Here is an 11,915-nt window from a genome sequence, read left to right on the forward strand (position 1 = left end):
TCAGAATGGCGATGCAGGGGCTCTAGAAGGGGTGAAAAACCAACAAAGCCCCATTTACAACCGAATGGTCTTTTAAACACCTGTGAAGTACTGGGGGGGAGGGGGTTTGGGGGGGGGGGTGGGAGGTGGGCGGATGTGTGTGTGCCCGGAAGCTGTTTCAGCCCGGGCTGATGGGGGAGGGAGGGGGGTGTATGCACTGACCGCAACCTGCCAGGCCAGTGCACAACTCTTGCATCCCCCTCTTTCTCTGCCTGACATTGCGCTCCATGCTTCTGAAAGGTGATAAAAAAAACACGTGAATTTGCTTTCAAATGTCCGATCCTGCAGCAGCACACTTCCAAAGACCATACATGACAGAAACCCGATTGAAGGCCCCATTCTCCCGATTTTTTTTTTTTTATAAATCTCCCACTTTGCTCTTCTGAAATGTTGGCATGTATGGTTTTAATATACATACCAAAATGCAAGCTATCGTGCGCTTAAGGCAGATAAGAAAATTTAATTTTCCGAAGACACGGCAAGGCAGGTCTCAGTGGGCACCATGCTGATCTTTCAGCAGCATAGAAAGACGGACCTGCATGGTCAGGACACCAGCAGCAGTGCTGCTGTGAGAACCGTTGCTGCAGCTCCTGGTACTTCCGGTGTGCAGGGTCACACAAGCAGCTGACGGCCCCCAGCCTGCCTTTCTCTGTTGCTCCAAGCCTCGTGGATGAAATGAATGTTACAGCGTGGAGTGAAAACCGGATCTGACGACAAACGAAAACGTTTGACAAACCAATTAAGCCTCCTAAAAGAAATACCAGCACTTGAAAAATGCAAGCACAGGGCTGTGCAGGCAAAGCCTGGAAAAACAATTATTCCACAAAAGCATATTAAAACAGTACTTCGGACATGGGATATTGATAAGAGAAACGCATGAGAGGTAAAACAGGAAATAGTATGCTACAGGCAATAGAAACAGAGGAAAAGAAAGTGACAAGCAGTCCAACCAATGAAAGCTGAGGGCGGGATGTAAGCAGCTCTTAAGATTTATATTAAATACAGAAGATTTCTCAAATGTAGCGCAAGTGATGTGCAAGCGAGACTTAAAAAGGGACATGGAAATGAGTTCGTATTTTGCGCTATATCTAAGTCCTTAAGTTTAAAGGTAAAAACACCCATTGATTTCTGGACAATGGTTGTAAAAAACAATTAAGGTAATCCATGACACCAACACAGTCCTTGTTCATACTTCACGTTTTACTAAATCTTACATTCTTTAAGAGTGTGTTTTTCCCCCATAGGTTTTTATTTTCATGCATCATGTTTACTCTCGCATTGTGTGCACTGTGAACTGTCACTTCTGTGTGAGATTAGGTTGTAGGTGGGTGTTTATAACGGGTCATCAGTGACAGCTCTGGGGGTGATACTGTGGAAATACTAGTTTCGCACAGTGCCAGTCAGTGGGTCATAAAAGTGTTCAAAATACATGCTCATCCAATCCTTGGCCTCTCTGCAGATCGCACAGAGCAGTGGCCATGTGTGCCACTTATAATTGTGATTCTGTGCAAAAGTGTTTGAAGGAGGTACACAACTGTTGAAATAGGGACAGGGAGGGAGTAAAATAAAATGCAGTGCTTTCAAGTGAATGGGTGAGTTGTGTGGGGGATGTTGAACAAAAGGCAATGCAAAGATGTCCAAGCAGGAGAGATTGAAAAGAGGGTGCTGAAGAGAAAGGAGGTGAGGTGTCAGAGGCGCATAAGAAAGATTTGTGTAAGAAGTGGGGATAAAAATGGCATGTGTCATAGAGAGACTGCAGAGAAAAGTTGTGTGCAGGGAAAGACAGGAGTAATTGAGAAAGTCATTGTTGTTACTCATTCATCTGATTCTGCTAACAAGCATTGGCAAAGCCAATAGGTCTAGCTTGTTTTTGGTGCATGCCTCTTACCGATTATTGGTGGTTACTATAGAAAGCAATTTTACAGGCCCCAAAATCCTGGTCGCATGGCACATCATGGGAAGCACAAGAATCTAGTTTACATGTTTAAGGCCACGTGCTTAATTACATAGACAATGCCTCTTGGAAATATGCCTATTTATGCTTCTTAGGCCATGCCGTTTTACAGAATCCCCTAATCCCCACTCTAAGTCAGCCTACTTAAAGCCCTGCCAAGAATCTTCCATTTATTACAAATGCAAACTTTTTCACCAATCTGTTCATACGTTCCAACTATTATGTCAGTTTTTTCCTACCAGCGCCGGGACGCCCCTTTGCTGGGAAAGCTGTTGCGCTTTATAAAATAATAACATAAGATAACTAGTGTTTTTCAATTACAATTTATTTTTTTGCCTAGCAGAGTATATGTCCCTTTCATCGTTCTGAACTTCTGGGAGATGAGCGGTATATCAGGGATCCAGAGGGGTGGCTGTAGGGACACAAAGAAGCAGGTGAGAAGTTAGCCAGAAACCTGGAGGGGAATATGAAGGCCTGTAGAGATACATTGAGAGAGATAAAGACCTGCGTGACAGTAGGTACCAAGAGGGGGAATTAAGAGGCCAGGTAGAGAATGCTTGGGGTATGTGAGAGGCCAAGGTGAGCTTGAGGAATGCAGATGTGAGGGCAAGACGAGGCCTGGAAAGATGGGTGAGGGGCCTACGGCGTGCAGTAGATGAGAACCTGTGTAGAAACCAATAGGTCAGCGAGGGCCTTGGCAGCAGAGCCCACAAAGTTTACATTGAAATTCACAAGTCCTCGCAAGTGTCTGGCTATCGAATTCCTTACTGAAGCATTTTGCTGCAGTCCTGTCCTCCCAATTCTCCGTTCCGCTCCGTGGATGGAAAATTGGAGTCCTTTTTTTTGCAAAATGTCCTTGTTTTTGTTTCTCAAGATCTGGTCATCCAATGTATTACTCAATTTCATCTCATTCAAGCCCTCGTGAGGGGTCGGTTTGAGAGAGCTGAGGTAGAGACAGGAGTCTAGAGGTAGAGATGTGGAGGTAGGCACAGGGTGGTGGAGAGAGAAGTGAGGTGGTGAGAAACAGGTAAATAGAGGTGGCATAGGTATGTGAATTAAAGGAAGGTGGGGGAGAGATGAGTGTTAGAACTGAAAATGGTATTGTCCCCTTGCTCATGCTTTATACTGTGTTAAGTTAGCATTCATGGTGCCATTTTATTAGTAGCCACCATTCTGCTCTATGATTGAAGCTAAGCTCCTGCCTCATGTTCCATGCCTCAGCAGAATACTGTCTCCATTTATCTATGCTTGTGTTTCTCCAAAGCCGATTTCAGCTGCACTAATGAATGTTCTCTCTATTGTTGCATACCTTAGCTGTTACATAGGCTTGTTCCCACCTTCACTCTAATGGCGAGCAGGAGCGAAATGGCTTTGGAGTAAGGTAACATGTACCTGGTCCCAGGACTGCAGCTCATCTTTCTGTGCCTCCTTTGTTTGTTAGTGCCTGGACTGGAATTTTCCAGTCTGGGCGTGTTCTTAGGGGTTTGGAATTGTATGCTATCTTGTGTTATGTTGGGGGAGTCAGTCCCTCGGCAGCTATCTCATAAGGCTGGTCAGGCTGGGCTCCGCTGCAGCGCAATACTAATAAATAACTTTGGTTTGTATTCTCTACTGTCTGACCGACTCTTCATTTGTTTGGAAGGCTGAGAGGTGGTCGCGAGTGACCCGGGTGACCCTATTTGGGTCAGTTCCTTCAGTTGGTGCCCGAACAGGGACCCCATCGGGCTAACCCATCTTCACCCGCGGATGGGCGCATCGGGGATCCCAGCATGATAGAACCTAGTGCCCGCAGCTGCCCCGCCTGTCCGGGCGGGGGGGGGGGGGTGCCTCGCTCAGCGGTCATCCCGGCGGGGGTCCTGAAAGGCGAAACCCTTGGATCTGACTGTTTGGTCTGAAGAGTCGGCAGTAGAGAATAACTTTGTTTGACCTGTGTTCACCAGGTGAGGTTGTATTGATTCTTGGTGAATATGGCACCATTTTGAATAATATTGGATATGGTCTGAGGACCATTTCTTGGCTTGCTTGAACTTGGTAGGTCTGCGGACCATTTAGATACAGAGTGTCTGCGGACACTCTGCCAGGCAACATAATGAATTTGGCTTACTTCTGAAAATGCTTGGAACTTGGCTGGTTTCTGGTATTGTGGTTTTGGTTTTGACTTGTCTCTTTGGTGCAGTCTGAGGACTGTTTTTGGAACAAGCGCTTAAATTTGTTTGGGCTCTTTGTGAGCATGGTACCACTTCGGGTTGCATTTGGTTCGGTCTGAGGACCTTCTTTGAAAAAAGCACGTGCAATTGCTTTGCTAGGCAAAATAATTAATTTGGCTCCTTTTTGAAAATGCCTGGAATGAGTTTCTTGTTGTCATTGTTGCTCTGCAGATGCTCGATTGGAAGAAGATCAGCCGGTGTCTCCAGAAAGCACTATTAATATTGATGCGCGTGATGAATGGTCTTGGCCCTATTATGTTTAGTACACTATGGCACAAATATATGAGGGACAATGCCGAGTTAAAATGGCCGTTGATGGGCACTATTGATCAGAAATAATAGTAATAATATATATGTTTGTTTTTACATAGGAAGAGGAGGTAGTCTATGTTTGAATCCCTTTGATCATGGTAGAAGGAGACTAATAGAGGCGATAAAGGATGGAAAGGAATGTACAAAAAGGGGGCGTGTTGATGGCGTCCAGATTTCACCTATAGCTCTAGGCATTGCTGGATGACAAAAGCTGCTGTGAGTCTCAGACATAGACTGCATTCTGGGAGGGGCATGAAGAAATTTAGGGGCAGATTTACAATTCCTGGTTCATCCCTGCAAATCAGCAGGGATGCGCCAGGAAACTTGCGACACGCATTACAATCCTTGCGCCACCACGGATGTGCCACATTTACAATGCGGCGTGCCATGGCGCAAGGAAATGCAGATGTGTGTCGCATCTGCAGGCATAAGGTTGGCGCAGTGTTGGAGTCATGTCGCGGGCACGACGCAACTCCAGCACTGTTCCAACCCAGCCAATTTGCAACATGGTGCGTCAAGCCTTACGCCTGCTTCAAGCAGGCATAAGGTTTTGACGCAGCGGCGTCGGAAAAGTGACTGAGTGAAATCTTGTAGATTTCACTCAGGCACTTTTGCGAGGCGTTCCTACGACAGCTCTGGAGCACCCACATGAAACCTGACGCAGGTTTCATGTGGCGCAGGGCTTTACAACGTGATGCATCTCCCTAGATGCGTCATGTTGCAATTCCGTCGCAGCATGGTGCTAGCTTTATGCCGCCGCTGCATCACAGAAGTGACGCAACGGCAGCGTAAAAGTGGCGCAAGGGGCTTGTAAATCTGCCCCTCAGTGCATGAAGAGTGAGGGCAATGAATGGGGCCTGCTCAGATGCTTTCAGTCTGATGCGTAGTGTAAGGAATGCTCAATTAATTAATTCATGATCGATTTAAGTTTGTTTAAATTAATAGTTGATAATCTATACAGCTGTTCTTTCTATTTCTGTTGCTTCTGCTCCTGCTATGTCGCTCAGGCTGCGTTGGCTATGGCACATCTTGCTTTTCTTTGTCTCCACCATCTGTGGCCATTATGACTGTTAATACCCCTGACACACCTATTGCCTCAGCATCCTTTTTCGCTATCGCTTATACTCACGGCACAGCCAGCAGTGATGATGTCTGTTATTTCTGTTGCAACTCCCACTTTGGTTTTTAATCTTCATCCCTCGATATTAGTGAGTACTGGGACACAGGTATGTGGATTTGAGGATAGAGACTGGACGAATTTGGAGGAACGTGTGGTCCGTACGTGTGATCTGAAATGGGAAATTAGGGAAAGAGGGTGATAGCTAATAAAGGTGCTCAGTGGGTTTGTGTGGTAGGTGTGTGGAATGTGATAAAAATGATGAGCCTTTTGTGCAACAGCTTGTCCTTAGGAATATGACGGCTATATTGCTTGGTTTCTAGAAGCAGTGTTTTCAAAGATGCTGCGCCGCAGATTTTGTGTGATATTAACAGGGATACTTATTTTGCTGGGCCGCAATGGCATGCCTTTGGGTTCTCTTATTCCGCAGAGAAAAAGGAAGGGGGGTAAGTTAACAGCTTGTCGTCACCAGAGGACAGATGAGAGTGTGTCTGATGTGGTTTTTTATTGACTTGAGGGTGTTCCTAGATTATAGTGGGCTGGAGTTGCTTCCTGAAAGGGGATTTGATTGTTTGTTCACAGATTTGTGTTAATGAAAATGTGGTTCTCCAGCTTCCTGCTGTTCTAGCCGTTTCTATGCTTCTGCTAATGGTTCCTCCTGCTGCTCAATATTCTTTTGTCACTGATCTAAAATACATTATTTGGCAGTGCTATTTATTTCAATAATGGGTCTTTGTCCGGATTCACATTACTGGTCGGAGTCATATGCTCTGCTGCGCTTCTTAGGACGATGTAGAAAGACAGAGCATCTATAGTTCAATAAAAAAAAATGTTTTCGGAACATTAGTTACTTGCTCATCGTTTCAGACACAGGGCAAAGCTGTAGGGACAGTACAGTTAAATAGTTATTGCATTTAGCTTTGAATGGCCATGAAGCATGCTTTTCAAAAGGTAAGTATTGTCGACAGGAGGTCACCTACTTAGGTCACCTACTGCCAAATGGGAGTAGGAGATTAGCTCCTTACTAACACATTAAAGAAGTGCATTTCATTTTCTTCTTGTCATCGGCCTCTCTCTTATTGCTAGGGACACGTTCTCTTCTCTGCTGCTAGTCTTATTAGTTAGCGCCCTTCATTAATTGGGCCTCGTGTGCGGTCCGATATCATGACAAGTTCACATAACACTCAGCGAGTAACCTTAACCTTAAGTTATATTAAAGCTTCCTTTAAATCCGGAAACTAAGGCAACGACAATTTTTCCGATACAGTAATACGAGAGCAACATGTAATGAAATTCCTCTTCTAAAGTTTGAAGCGTTAGGTCCCTTATGAAATAATATACGGACAATAAGGACGTAAATAAGGTGGTGGTCAAAGAGCCCCTCCAACATGGACAGCGACAAACAGAATTTATGAAACATTTCATCAAGCCCTGAATTAGAAATGCGGGCCTGACACAAAATAATAGGATATATGCTTGCAAAGGTTGAATTACTACATCGAGAGAAACAAAGTCTTGAAAAAGATGGTTTAAATTTGGTATTGCCGTCGAAACGCGTCGAAGCAACTGTATACACAATTCGGTGTCTGACTGGTTCAATAGATACTAATTGTGGAAGGGGTATCAAGCTCCAGTCAACATTTTCCTTTGACGAATGTGTTTAAAACTTTAACACATTTCAGTGTCTAGTGTTTTCTCGCGGGGTTTGGTGCATTTACATTTTTGGCAATTGGTTTCATGTTTAGAAGCAGCATACCTGTGTGTGCATTTGATTGTTTTTTAATAGGGACATACTTTTTTAATCCTTTGTCTATGTTTATTGTGCATTTTTGCAAATGATTTTATATAAGAATTATTTTCTATTGTCATACTTTTAATACATTTTGTATTGATCCACTTTGGTGACTATTTTGCTGAGTTCATTGTTTGGGCTTCTATTTTTCTAATCTTTTCTTTCCATATCTGTGATTTGGGTGAGTAAATGCAGTGTGTGAATAATTTGCTGTGGTTATTGTTATAGCCAAGGGAAACTTTTTTTTTCTCGTGCGAGAGAGAGCCATAGAAAGATAGCTCATGCAAAGAAAGGGGGTGGGAGAGAGAGGAGACAAGTAGTTAGTAAGAGGGCTAGACAGGACTGAGGTGGAGAGAAAAATGTAGATTTCGCTGTTGGGGAGAGAGAGATAAGATGAAATAATATAAAGAGACAAAGAGACATCAAGTAGAGAAAGGCGAGACAAAGAGGGAAGAAGGTAACAAGAGAAAGAGGCAAAGAAGACAGAAGGGTGTCAGGGTAAATTAAAGGGAGCCCAAGAAGTGGAGAGACGAAGCAGCAGATTTACAAGCCCCTTGCGCCTCATTTGCGCCGCCGTTGCGTCACTTCTGTGATGCAGCGGCGGCATAAACCTTGCGCCACGTTGCGCCCTATTTACAACGAGAATCATCTAGGGAGATGCGTCATGTTGTAAAGCCCTGCGCCACATGAAACCTGCGTCAGGTTTCATGTGGGCGTTACGGCGCAGGGTGGGCGTTCCCTCGCAGGTACGCCTCGTAAACGTGACGCAGTGAAATCTACAAGATTTCACTGAGGCACTTTTACGGCCATGCTGCGTCAAAACCCTGCGCCTGCTTGAAGCAGGTGCAAGGAGTGATGCAGCATGTTAGGCATAGGGCGCCCCCGAGCCTTGCTGGAGCCGCGTCGCGCTTGCGACGCAACTCCAGCAATGCACCGCCTTTATGACAGGGGATGCGACACGCATCTGCCCACCCGTGCGCGCCGCATTATAAATGCGGCGCATCAGTGGTGGCGCACGGGTGGTTTTGTCTGTCACAAGTGTTCTGGCACATCCCTGCTGATTTGCAAATATGTGCCTGACCTTGTAAATATGTCCCGAAGAGAGGGGTGAGTAAGGTAGGGAGAGAGACGATGTAGAAAGGGGTAAGTGAGGTAAAGAAAGGTAGGAAGAAAGGGTGCGAGTAGTCATAGGGATATGCAGGGAGAAGTACAAGAAGCCAGAGAAGTGTGGAGATAGAGAAAGAGACAGAGGGGAAGAGAGAGGTTAGGAGGGAGAAAACGAGAATTTTACCACTAGGGTTGCAATCATTTTATCAGCACCTTCTCTCCCTCCGAAAGGTCCCTGGACAACGGCCCACTTTGTCCCATGCTTAGCCTGTAGGAGGATTCCGTGTGACCACAAGTGGCCCGCCACCACAACCTCAACATCATCTCCTACGCCGACGACACCCAGGTCATCCTCTCCCTCACCAAGGACCCTCACACCGCCAAAACCAACATTCACGAGGGCATGAAGGCCATCGCCGACTGGATGAGGAGCAGCCATCTGAAACTGAACTCGGACAAGACGGAGATCCTCATCCTCGGACCCACCCCCTCAGCCTGGGACGACTCCTGGTGGCCGACCACTCTTTGGACAGCACCGACACCAACCGACCACGCACGCAACCTAGGATTCATCCTCGACTCCTCCCTCTCCATGTCCAAGCAAGTCAACGCCGTCTCCTCCTCCTGCTACAACACCCTATGCATGCTCTGCCGGATCTACAAATTGATCCTGACCGAAACAAGAAGAGCAGTGACACAGGCCCTCGTCAGCAGCAGACTGGACTACGGCAACGCACTCTACGCAGGAATACCAGCCAAACACCAACGGCGGCTACAACGCATCCAAAACGCCTCCACCCGACTGATCGTCAACGCCCCCCGCCGCAGCCACATCACCCCCGTCCTGAGAGACCTGCACTGGCTCCCCATCGACAAGAGGATCACCTTCAAGCTCCTCACCCACGCACACAAAGCACTCCACAACGCCGGACCGGCCTACCTGAACAGCAGACTCAGCTTCTACACCCCCACCCTCCAGCTCCGCTCCGCCAACCTCGCCCTCGCAGATGTCCCCCGCATCCAATGTACGACCGCCGGCGGCAGATCCTTCTCTTACTTCACCGCCAAAACCTGGAACACCCTCCCAACCCACCTATGACAGACCCAAGACCTACTCGCCTTCAGAAGACTCCTCAAGTCCTGGCTCTTCGAGCAGTAGCGGCACCCCCCCCCCCCCCCCCACCCCTCAGCGCCTTGAGACCCTCACGGGTAAGTAGCGCGCTTTACAAGTACCCTGATTGATTAATTGATTGACCCCTGACCCTACGACTGTCTTTTTCATGATTTGCGTTGTCATTTAATTCACAGTCATTCTCTTAATTTTATATAGAGCGAACTCGTCCCGGGATAGTGGAGCGCATTACACGAGCAGCATTACACTACACAAAGTCCCATTCATTGTATTTATTTTAGTTATGGGGATATTAAATGATTTGCTCAGAATCACGGCAAATATGAGAAAAAAGGACCCACATCGGCTGCAAAGGAAAGTGAATAAATTACCAACAAATTATATGTACCAAATTCCTGATTTCCATTCCTATGAAAGTTAACTGAAGGAGTGCACATGCGCAGCGTGCAATCACGCACATGCATGTGCTCACTCCACTCACGAGCAGTCACACACATGCATGGGCACACTCCAGTCAGGACTCACGAGCAGTCACACACATGCATGCGCACACTCCAGTCAGGAGCAGTCACACACATGCACGCGAAGCAGTCACACACATGCATGCGTTCACTCCACTCACAAGCAGTCACACACATGCATGCGCTCACTCCAGTCAGGACTCACGAGTAGTCACACACATGCATGCGCACACTCCAGTCAGGAGCAGTCACACAAATGCACGTGCACACTCCACGCACAAGCAGTCACACACATGCACGCGGAACAGTCACACACATGCATGCGCACACTCCACTCAAGAGCAGTCGCACACATGCACACTCCACTCACAAGCAGTAGCACACAGGAGCACTCGAGCCCTTCCACTAATGTTGTTATGCGAACAGCAGCCTTCAATCTGCAGGCAGAATGCGGGGTGAGCACACTGCAGGGAAGACACTCGTGGTGTGAAACTCTCTAATGGATCCTGTGTGGACTGAAACTGAAGGGCTCAGGAAACAGAGGAAAACTATGAAACAGTAGGAAGCGACAATGTCACGACGGCCTTTTTCATTCGATATAAATGCACATGCTAGGTTTTTCTCCACGAGCCCGGATAGCTCAGTCGGTAGAGCATCAGACTTTTAATCTGAGGGTCCAGGGTTCAAGTCCCTGTTCGGGCGGTGCTATATTTTTACTTTTAAAAAAATTGTTGATTTATATTTTTAACACGAACGCTCATATCATGAACAATTATTGTAAGCTCTTTAGGGTTGGAATTCACTAATTTCTCTCTCTTTCGATGTTGCGTGTTGTCTCGTTGTCTCTGTAGCGCCACCTGCTGTCTGTCACAGTGCATCGGTTTCAATAAGCGATAATAGGTTGTGCAGTTGTGTGTGCAGCCGGATGCCAAACAGGCTCGCTGCTCGTAGACATCTCTGCTCTTTATCAGTTACATCTGTTATGCATCTTATAAATGTAACAAACTTACCGCGTATATTCCATTCATAGTTTTGAAACAGCCTCGTGCAAGGCAAATTAGTGTAATCCTGTTTTTTAAATCAATGTCTTCTTGTTCTGAATCGTTTGAAATAAAAGGACGTGAACATTTTCTAACAGAAGTCACTGTGTGTGCCGTAAACCATCTTCCCTCAACAAGGTCTAATTTTTTTCCACTTCCAGGGCAGTGTGCAGAACTGGTGCGGAAATATACAGCACGAGCTGAACGTCTATGAACATGTAAACCCTGATGGTTAACTGCACTTTCAGCGCGGCTCGTTGGTCTAGGGGTATGATTCTCGCTTTGGGTGCGAGAGGTCCCGGGTTCAAATCCCGGACGAGCCCTCTTTTAATTTCTTTTCAACTTTACTTTTTTATTTTTTTACTAGGGACATCAACATCAAAAAGAGAAAATAAAGGCTTTTTAATTATTTAAAAATGAACAAATGACAAACTTAAATATGAAAAAAATAATAAATAAAGTGGGGCTCGTCCGGGATTTGAACCCGGGACCTCTCGCACCCTAAGCGAGAATCATACCCCTAGACCAACGAGCCACGTTAATGCTCTTTGCAGCTTACATTCTTATTCTTACCGCTGAGAGCTTCCAACTCAGTATAGATGGGTGTTAGAAGTAGACTTTTAAAGGGACCGCTCCATTATAGCCCACTCACTGAACAGCAGAGAAGGCATTACCGGCAGACCCAGAAGAACTTGCCGCTTTGGCGACCTACATTTAAAGTTAAATAGGACCCCTAAGAACCCTTTGCTCCCAC

General features: G+C 46.3%; 2 non-coding genes across 2 annotated transcripts; one reads left to right on the plus strand and one right to left on the minus strand.

Annotated features, from left to right (window-relative positions):
• The first annotated feature begins 10,750 nt into the window (after positions 1-10,750).
• TRNAK-UUU (transfer RNA lysine (anticodon UUU)) lies at positions 10,751-10,823 on the plus strand. The gene has a single exon. It is a non-coding gene; the product is annotated as a tRNA-Lys (tRNA).
• Positions 10,824-11,624: 801 nt separating this feature from the next.
• On the minus strand, positions 11,625-11,696 carry TRNAP-AGG (transfer RNA proline (anticodon AGG)). The gene has a single exon. It is a non-coding gene; the product is annotated as a tRNA-Pro (tRNA).
• Between the last annotated feature and the right edge of the window lie 219 nt (positions 11,697-11,915).

The sequence above is a fragment of the Triturus cristatus genome, chromosome 4_1 (genome assembly GCF_964204655.1).
Source record: "Triturus cristatus chromosome 4_1, aTriCri1.1, whole genome shotgun sequence".
NCBI lineage: Eukaryota > Metazoa > Chordata > Amphibia > Caudata > Salamandridae > Triturus > Triturus cristatus.